The following is a 10,321-nucleotide window of genomic DNA, read 5'->3' as shown; positions in this document are numbered from 1 at the left end:
AAGAAAACATCAATACTATTAGGAATATAAAGACAGATAGCTACAGATGCACAGAGATTTAAAAGATAATGAGAACCACTGGATTGGAATGTGAATAGCTCTTCCAGAAGGAAAAACTGGAAGGGAGAGTGTATAGCATAGGTATAGTGCTGAAATGATAAGGACAAAGTCTTCTGTTCTCAGTGAAATGGAAAATAAGAACCCTCATATGGTTTGTCTTTGTGTCTCCACTGCCCAAATCTCATGTCAAATTGTAATTCCCACATGTTGGAGGAGGAGCCAAGTGGGAGGTGATTAAATCATGGCAGTGAATTTCCCCCTTGCTGTTCTGGTGATAGTGAGTTGTGTTCTCATGAGATCTGGTTGTTTAAAAGTGTGTAGCACTTCCTCCACTTTCTCTCTCTCTCTTCTGCCACCATGTGAAGATGTGCTTGCTTCCCTTTGGCCTTCTGCCATGATTGTAAGATTTCTGAGGCCATCCCAGCCATGCCTCCTGTACAGCCTGTGCAACTGTGAGTCAATTAAACCTCTTTTCTTTATGAACAAACAGTCTCAGGTAGTTCTTCATAGCACTGTGAGAACGGACCAATACAAACCCCAAATGAGAGTGAGGAGGGCAGGTAGGGAGTAAAAAACCTATCCTGTAAAGCACCGTGGTTGATATTTTTTTTTTATGCAATCTCACCAGAACCTATTTCTCTAAAAGAAGGACAAGTATTCCCTTCAACAAAGACTTGGGGGCATTAAACTTACAGAACCCCTCTTCCAAAATTATGCTTAGTGCCACAGTGATAATTCTTTTGAGAATACTTTTAATTTTTTGACTCAGATAGAAACCACTTGAATCAACCCTGATAAGGAAGATGAGTAGAGGAGAAAAACATGTATTTTAAACCAAAATAATATGTAGCTTTAAAATAAAGAAACAAGCATTATTTCCTTCTCAACTGGCATTGGAAACTCTTTGGATTAAAGGGCTTTCACATATTTTAAGCAATGAAAGCATAAGGCTAAGAGGGGCACCACCTCCGTAGGCAGTTATGTTGGAGACCTCACTCAGCTGGCAGATTTTAAAAAGAAATCAAATTGCCTTGCTCATTTAATGTTTCTTAGATTGAGGAAACAGATGAATAAACCCATTGACTTAATACTTCATAGGTGCTCAATAAATGCTAGCTATTTTACCAATGTTTAATATCTTGCATATAATATCTCATATATTAAAGAAAAGTATGGTTCTTATTTTCAAGAGCATATTTATTTTGAAAAGTGTTTGAAATTTTGGAGCCAAGTATTTTAAACTTTGGAGCCAAGCATTTTAAATTTTGGTGGCACATGCCTGTAGTTCCAGCTACTCAGGAGGCTGATGTGGTAGGATCACTTGAGCCCAGGAGTTTGCCTGGGCAACATAGTTTGCCTGGCCAACCTCATCTCTTAAAACAATTTTTTAATATTGTAAATTTTATTTTTAACTGACATATAATAATTGTATGTATTTGTGGGGTAGAATGTGATGTTTTGATATATGCTTACAGTATTGGAATGGTTAATTTAGGCTAATTAACAGATCCATCATGTCACATACTTATTTTTTTGATGGCGAAAATATTTAAAATCGACTTTCTTAGCAATTTTGATCTATGCAATGCATTGTTATTTATTAGAGTCACCATTATGTGCAATAGATCACTAAAGATTATTCCTTCTAACTGAAACTTCGTACCCTTTAATCAACATCTCCTCTTTCCCCATTTATCCCCCATCCTCCAGACTCTTATAACCATCTCTACTTCTATGACTTTTTTAGATTCCACGTATAAGTGAGATCATGCAGTATTTGTTTTTCTGCACCTGGCTTATTTTACTTAGCATAATGTCTTCCAGGTTCATGTTGTCATGAATGACAGGATTTAACTATTTTTTAAAGGCTGTATAGTATTCTATTGCATATATATGCCACATTTTCTTTTTCCATTCATCTGATGATGTACACCTTGGTTGCTTCCATATCATAGCTATTGTGAATAGCGCTGCAAAAAACATGAAAGTGTAGGTATCCCTTTGACATATTGATTTCAATTCCTTTGGATGTATACCCAGAAGTGAGATTATTAGATCATATGATCATTCTATTTTTACTTTTCTGAGGAACTTTCACATAGTTTTCTGTAGTAGCTGTATTAATTTACATTTCCACCAGCAGTGCACAAGGGTTCTCTTTTTCTCCACACCCTTGTCAACACTTATCTTTCATCATTTTGGTAATGGCCATTCCAACAAGTGTAAGGATATATCATTGTGGTTTTAATTTGCATTTCCCTGATGATCAGTGATGTTGAACATTTTCCATATATCTGTTGGCCATTTGTATGTCTTCTTTTGAGCCATGTCTATTTAGATACTTTGTCCAGTTTTTGATTGGGTTATTTGCCTTCTTGCTATTGAGTTGTTTTGAATTCCTTAGGTATTTTGGATATTAACCCCTTATCAGGTATGTAGTTTGCAAATATTTTCTCCCAGTCTGTGGGTTGTCTCTTCACTCTGTTGTTGCCTTTGTTATGCAGAAGCTTTTTGATTTGATGCAATCACAATCCCATTTGTTTATTTTTGCTTTTGTTCCTTCTGCTTTTGGAGTCATATCCAAGAAATCTTTGCCCAGACTAATGCTGTGGAGCGTTTCCTCTGTTTTCTTATTGTAGTTTTATAGTTTCAGGTGTCACATTTAAATCCATTTTGAGTTGATTTTTGTATACAGTGTGAGATTAAAAAGCACATTTTTGATGCGCTATTAAACAAAGATAACAATAGGTTTATTATCCTTATTTTATTAATTAAAATTTAGGATCTGAGTGATATTTAAAGAAATTACACACACCTCTAATAATCATAAAATATTCACCACAGACCAATAAGATGATCAATCCTTCTATTTTTATTGTGAATTCTTTCTATGATTGTCTTCCCAGATTAGGGTAACATCTTGTCAATGGGTTGAACTGAGTAGGCTGAAAACTGGAGGTTTAGATTTCCTTATGCTGACAGTAAGCAAGGAATGGTAGGATAAACATTTGTATCCTCTCTTCCTCTTTATGCAGCCAATAGCTCAAAGAACAGTGCTTTTCCATTTGGATTTCATCATTTATTGTGTTTATCACTTCCTGGCCCTTTCCCATGGGACAACCACAAACCAATGACTCAAGTTTCAAAAAGCCGCTGAATAGGTCCAAGATAAAGTTACTTTTCTTTTCTAATTCTCTAACTAGCCCCCCTTGCTCCTTGCTTGCTTTTTTTTCCCCCACAGGAACAGTGTTGAGCTGTATCATAATACACACACACACACACACACACACACACACACACACACCACTTTACAACAAAATATTAACAAGCCATTTGCAACTTGTCCCTACATCTGCCAATAGAGAGAACACCACTTTTTAATATTTAGCTCAAAGTCAGGAATTTTTGCTTCAAGAAAAATATACCTTTCGTTGTTGTTGTTGGTCCTGCATAGACAGGCTAATTGGTATCATAAAGCAACAAGATCAATTCAGGTTTCTAAGATCAACTCTGAGGCTTGGGTTCTAGGTCCAGCTCATATTGATCATGTCCCATGAGTAATTTCAACAGGCAATGTTCTTTTCTCCTTCAAGATTTTTTCCGTTAGTCACTTCCATGTCCCCAACATATAGCCACATGTTATAATGGCTAAATAAGATGTGGCTTGCAAATAGTGTAAAGTTCCCAGGCAGAAAGCTAATGAATGAGACATTATCAGTAATAGCTCAAGATAAAACTTTAGTGTAAGTAAATACTTCTGGAAGAGTTCATGGTTTTAACACAGTGGGTTGAACTATTAATGGCTAATTAAAACAATTATAGTTCTCTTTGGATATAAGTAATTTTAGAGTTCTTTTAAAAATTAATTTTTCACATTTTATAAATATTTGCCTTCAGTCTAAACTGTAGGACATACTTACTACAAATTGTGTCAAAATAGCAATAATATTTAATAAATCCAGATCCATTGTTTCATATAAAATAATAAGGATTTTCCCTATTTATGTTGGCAGATGGTTGAAACAGGTGAACCTTCCATTTAGTCCCACAAAAGCAGTTAACAGTTTTTCATTAATCAAAGCAGAAAGGGAATTTTGAGGGCAACTCTCCTGCATGGAGCCTACCTTGTCTTCAGGCCCTTGAAATGTAGGCCTCAGGCTACATTTCACATGACCCTCCTCAACCCCATTCTCTAGAGTTGAAATGGGAGTCGGGAAATGTCCGGTAATTCAGAAGGTCTAGGTTATGTTCACCATATATCCCTAGAATCTGGAAGATCACCCAAACACACATGGATAAGTGAGCTGCAACAGATCCAAAAACAAAAGCTGCCACACAACAGCTATGTGGGTTCAATAGGTGGGCCATTTCTCTTCCTTTGTTCTCTCCCTCCCTAATTCCCACATAATGGCTGCAGGCTTCTAACAATGGGGGGCAGGCATCAGTGTCCATCTGGGAGCTGGAGTCCCTGCTTTGTTTAATGGATTTCATATTTGGAAGGAAAGGGTTCATTTCTGAGGTGCAGGCCCTTCTGCTTGCTCCCCTTGCAGCCCTCCCTGGTGACATGTCAGGATTGTTATCTGTGACTTTCTGATAAGGAAACCAGGCCCAGGGCAGTGGAGTGGCCTGTTGGGCCCCACAGCAAGTCCTAGGCAGAGCAGGCATTAGGATTTTCTGTCTGACCCTTGGCCTGTTCTCTATCACTGCCTTCCCAAGGGATCCTCAGATGCCAGAAGAGACATCATACCATGAAGACAGACGCTCTGCTGCTCTACAGACCCTGACCCCGTTGTTCTAAGTAATCAATCTGGAATGTCCCCTTGTTTAGGCTTTTAATTTCATTATTTAAACCTAAGATCCACAACTGAGTTACTTATATTCCTCAGGGCATGATACACCATCACCTACAATATCCATTTAAAATTTTCATTATTTTTTCCTTTTATTTTCCTCTCATACTATACCACCTTGACAGGTTCAATATGTCTTTACATCTGAATGTGCCCATGAAAAATTCTCATTCCAGGTCTGATATTACCATCTGTTTGGGTAATCTCTTTTCTTTTTTTTTACTTTACTAATTTTCTCTCTCATTCTGTACCTTGCTTTAGGCTTACACTGTAACATGGTTAATATATATCTTCGATAAGAAGGTCCTCTGAAAAAGCATTCATTGTTGCTTTTATCTTCATATTTCTGATTTTTAATTTATATAAATACTGTTATAGTCTAGATCTCATTGTGTTTCTTACTATTTTCCTTATTTTAAAGATCTATCTAACTTTACATACTTTATTTCATTACTTCTGATTACTGCTTTGTTTTCCATCTTACACTTTTACTACATTTTACTAATTTGATGGATGACTTTAATTTCTAGATTTTTAATTCATTTTGAGGTTACTTTTGCACAATCATTTGGGATAGTGATCCAAAGTATTTTTCTTCATAAATGGAGCCAATTTCCCCAATATTATCTAGCAAACATTTTTGGCATAGTTTCGAATGAAATAAATCAAGGTACTCTCTCCTCCATTATTTTGAAGAAATTTAAGTTGAAATGAACTTAAAATGCTTCACACAGCATCTTAAACATCATGCTTTATTTCTTGATATGGTTAAGCAGCCCTAAGTCCATAGAATTTAATTAAATAAATATTTATCAAGCCTATATTCAAAGTAGAATGCTGAGTACTAGGAAATCCAGATGAGCTAAAGCTGGTGTTCCTTTTTTACTTTGCAGTCTACTTGGGGAGACACATCCACATTAACAACATAATGTGGAAACTGCAAAAATGATGACATGCACTGAAGGTTATGAGAACTAAGAGGGAAGATTTCATAGAAGTGATGTTTAAGTTGGGCCTTGGTTTTTAAGGAGGTTATATGTCACACCCCCAAAAGAGGAAAAGGCCTATTTAAGATACCAAGGTAGCCAGTGGCACATGTCTGTAGTCCCAGCTATTCTGGAGGCTGATTGTTTGAGCCTAGGAGTCTGAGCCCAGCTTGGGCAACAGGGTGAAACCCTGTCTCTAAAATAATAATAATAGGATACCAAGGTATGAAAAGAGAAGATGCCATTAGGAGGATGGAAGGATGTGAGGATGAAATGCCAAGTTGGGGCTAGATTGTGACTGGTTAAGACCACACGTGCTTCTGAGAGCTGGTGATGGGTCCCTGTGATACTTAACTGAGAGTATGTCATGATTAAGTTGAATTTTTGACAGAAAGCTTTAATGGCCAGGTGAATGGAAGAGAAAGAGACTGGTATCAGGGAGAAACATTTAGAAGGCTATGGCAAGAATAAAGAGTGAGGTGGGAATGCTTGGTCCATGGCAATAGCAGTGAAGATGCAAAAGAAGTAAGGGGTTGAAGAGGTATCCAGAGAGCACAATTAATTTCTAAACCAACAATGGCTTTGAAAGTTGAGCAGAAGGCCTCTGGATTGAGATTTTGATGTTCTCTTATGATTTTGTTTTACATGGCCATGACCCAAGAAAAAGTAGTGCGATGTTTAGAAGGGTAGTTGTGTATGTATGCTAGGAGATAGAATTGAGGAAAATAACTTCTCTTTGGTTTAGGAAAACACTTCATGAGCCTTTGTGCTCTGCAAAGGTCACATCTCTGGACCTAGTCGCAGATCAGGAGTTTGAGGAAGATGGAGATACCTGCTTTCCACCATGGGAGAGATGAAGTTGAAGTCTTAGAACTGAAGGAAGAGGAGAGAGGCAATACATTGGGAGGCTGAAGCCTGAGGAAAGAGTTGATAAGAGATTTCTCCATAAGCTATATTCCTCCAGAAGCTATAGCTGAGGAAACCCAGAGGATGTTGATGTCCAATTTTAAGTGATTCCTGGAACTATGTAGCAATTTTACTCTCCACCTTTTTTAACCTTTGGTAGACTTTGTTGCATAGTATGGCACTTTTGTTTGTTGCACCTTAACAGTGAAGGAGAGGAGCCTATGTGCATCCAACCTAGACAAAGTAGTTTGACAACATAGGTAGCAAGAAGCCTGGAGAAGTAACTGAGGATGGGTGATGATGGGTGGTTCAGGTGAGGAGCAACAGATGTCCACCACTAGGACACAGATGCAGCCAGAACCCATTAAAAATACTGGAGCAGGCCTGGGCATAGTGAAGTGAAAGAAACACTAGACTCGAGTTAGTTTATTTGGATATTCAAGGACCCAGCAGATCAGAAGACTCAAGCACTCCAGTTACAAAATAACCAGACTATTTATACCCGAATATAAGATGCAAAGACTAAACCCAGCTTGGAGTAACTTTCACCAAGTAATATTTTGCATGGCCCCAGTTTCCTCAATAACTGAAGGAGATGGGTTATACCAGGTCCAAGATAACTTCTGGTTCTGAAAATCTTTTATTCTAAACTAACCTGGTTGTTTGGCTGCTTGACGTGCTGACTGATGTGGAAAGTCTTGCAAATGGCTTTAGAGTATTGTTTTGGGGCCACCATATTGTAAACTAATGTCAAATGGGTATTCTTGGTATTTTACTTCTCATTCCCTCTTTGAGGCTTTTTTTCTCACTTAGATGGGGGAATGTGCCTAATTAACACTCCCAAATCTACAATCAGTTTGAAGTTTTTGTGCAACCACAAAAAAGAAAATATTGTGTTTTGTTTTGTTTGAACCTCAAAATGGTTTAAATTATTCACTTCAGAGCTGGAGGAAATTTAGTTTTCCTTTTGCCAGTGGAGGCAGGTCTCCTTGTGCTGATGAAAATTTTGTAAATTCTGGACTGAAGAAAAGACTTACCTCCTCTATTCCATTTTATGAACCATGCCCCTCCAGGACTAGGCTGGAATTCTTGAGCACCTTTATCTAGGTTGAGCCCTTACTCCACTCCAGTCCTTTGGGGCTACTGCTTTGTTTCCCACTTGTGAACTTGAGATTTCTCTCAGAGTAACGTTTGGAGTAACATTATGGAGTTCATGTCTTTTCTCATTGTACCAGAAGTGAGATAGATATACTATTTTTATTTTCTAGAATTATTTAGATAACAAATAGTTGCAGAGGGAAAGTATTTGCTTATACCTTTCTACCCAGCAGTAGGAAGAAAAACAGTTCTATTTAACATCTATAATTTTTTTCCTAGTCTTACAATCCATATGTTTTTATTGGAGATGTTTATACTATTACATTTAATGAGGCAAGGTTAAAATCTGCCATCTTGCTATTTGTTTTCTGTTTCTTCTTTTCCTTCCTAGCTTTTATTTTATGTTCAGGGATACATGTGCAGAGTTGTGACATGGGTAAATTGTGTGTTGTGGGGGTTTGGTGTAGAGATTACTTTGTCACCCAGGTAATAAGCATAGTACCCGATGGGTAATTTTTTGATCCTCACCCTCCTCCCACCCTCAAGTAGGCCCCTGTATCTATTGTTCCTTCTTTGTGTCCATGTGCACTCAACATCTATAATTCTTATTAGTAGTTATGTTCCTTGAGTGCGACTATTGGTATATGCACTGATGACTGTTAGAAGGGTCCACGTGTCCAGTCAAAACTGAGGGTCCAAATCAATCCACGTGCACCCTGAACATGCAGCTTGGAATATTTGAAGGAATTCTACAAAAAAAAAGTTAAAGAGAATGGTGAGCTTTATAAGGAATATGTTAGTGTTGATCTGTATGCATGTGCACTCCTGGGAGCCAAGGAAGGCTGTTCATCGTGTCCTTGGAAGAGCATTCCCAGGGTGCTTGGTGTCAAGGGCCTGTGTGACTTGCTTCTTAGGTTTCATGTAGAAGACTCTTGGCCACAGGCACAGGATAGGAATATAATTGCCTGGAGAAAAGTACACTTTTAAACATGGGTATACACCAGCTCCCAGTAGGAAAATATACCTTTCTTAGGAGGAAGGGCATTTGGCTAGTGGGCACACCTTAACTTGCTTTCTTCGGCAGTATTTATACCAGCTTTTCAAGCAGACTTTATGTTTTCTGTAAAGTAATATGCTAAAGCATCAAAACCTGCTTTGATGTCTTATGGCCTTTGGACGTGATCACTTGATATTTATCCTTCTTGTTGAGAGCCAAGGGTGAATTTTTAAAGTTCCTGTGTTTAATTCCCCTGGCATCATTCACTGAAGAGAAGTTATTACACATGGAAAACCATTAGAAATATATACAGAAGAAAGCTAGGTGGACATATTTATAACATCTATGCTGTATATACGTGTGTGTATATACATATATGTATATATGTATATGTATATATGTATGTATATATGTATATGTGTATATATATGTGTGTATGTATATATATGTATATGCACATTCACAAAAATAATTGGGACACATTAGGGATTATCAGCAGTCAGCCTCTGTATCTGTGGGTTTGGCATCTGTGGATTCCATCAACCACAGATCAAAAGTATATTTTTAAAAAGGATGGTTTCATCTGTACCAAAGATGTACAGACATTTTTTCTTGTCATTATTTACTAAACAATACAGTATAACAACTACTTACTGATCATTTACATTGTATTTGGTATCATAAGTCATCTAGAGATGATTTAAACTATATAGGAGGATACGCCTTTAATCCCAGCAATTTGGGAGGCCGAGGTGGGTGGATCACTTGAGGCCAGGAGTTTGAGACCAGCTGGACCAATATGGTGAAACCACATCTCTACTAAAAATACAAAAATTAGCTGGGAGTGGTGGTGCGTGCCTGCAATTCCAGCTACTCAGGAGGCTGAGGTACGAGAATCGCTTTAACTCGGGAGGCAGAGGTTGCAGTGAGCCAAGATCATGCCACTACACTCCAGCCTGGATGAGGGAGTGAAACTCTGTCTCTAAATAAATAAATAAATAAATAAACAAGCAAATAAAGTATATGGGAGGGTGTGCTTAGGTTATATGCAAATATGATACCATTTCGTATAAGGGACTTGAGCATCCATGGATTTTGGTATCCATTGGGGTCCTAGAACCAATCCCCATTGACACTGAGGGACAACCATATTTAGAAGATAAATCTATTCTGATTTTTCCTTTTAAATAACCCAGCAGCCTAGAGTTAAATGTGTAAAAATTCATTGTAATGATAAAATTATTTTGTATTCCATTCAATATATTTTCTTTGGGGAAAACAATTGGCATTAAAATACTATTGGGGAAATAAAATCAATCAAATGTAAATCATCTACAGAGTATCCAAATTGAAGTTGTAAGAATGCAGAGCAACTAGACAGAAGCAAAGTAGTGTAGGAAACAGAATCAACTCAAAGATTAACA

Source organism: Pan paniscus, chromosome X (genome assembly GCF_029289425.2).
Source record: "Pan paniscus chromosome X, NHGRI_mPanPan1-v2.0_pri, whole genome shotgun sequence".
In the NCBI taxonomy this organism is placed as follows: domain Eukaryota; kingdom Metazoa; phylum Chordata; class Mammalia; order Primates; family Hominidae; genus Pan; species Pan paniscus.
The sequence above is the reverse complement of the archived record's forward strand: the minus strand, read 5'-3'. Positions refer to the sequence as shown.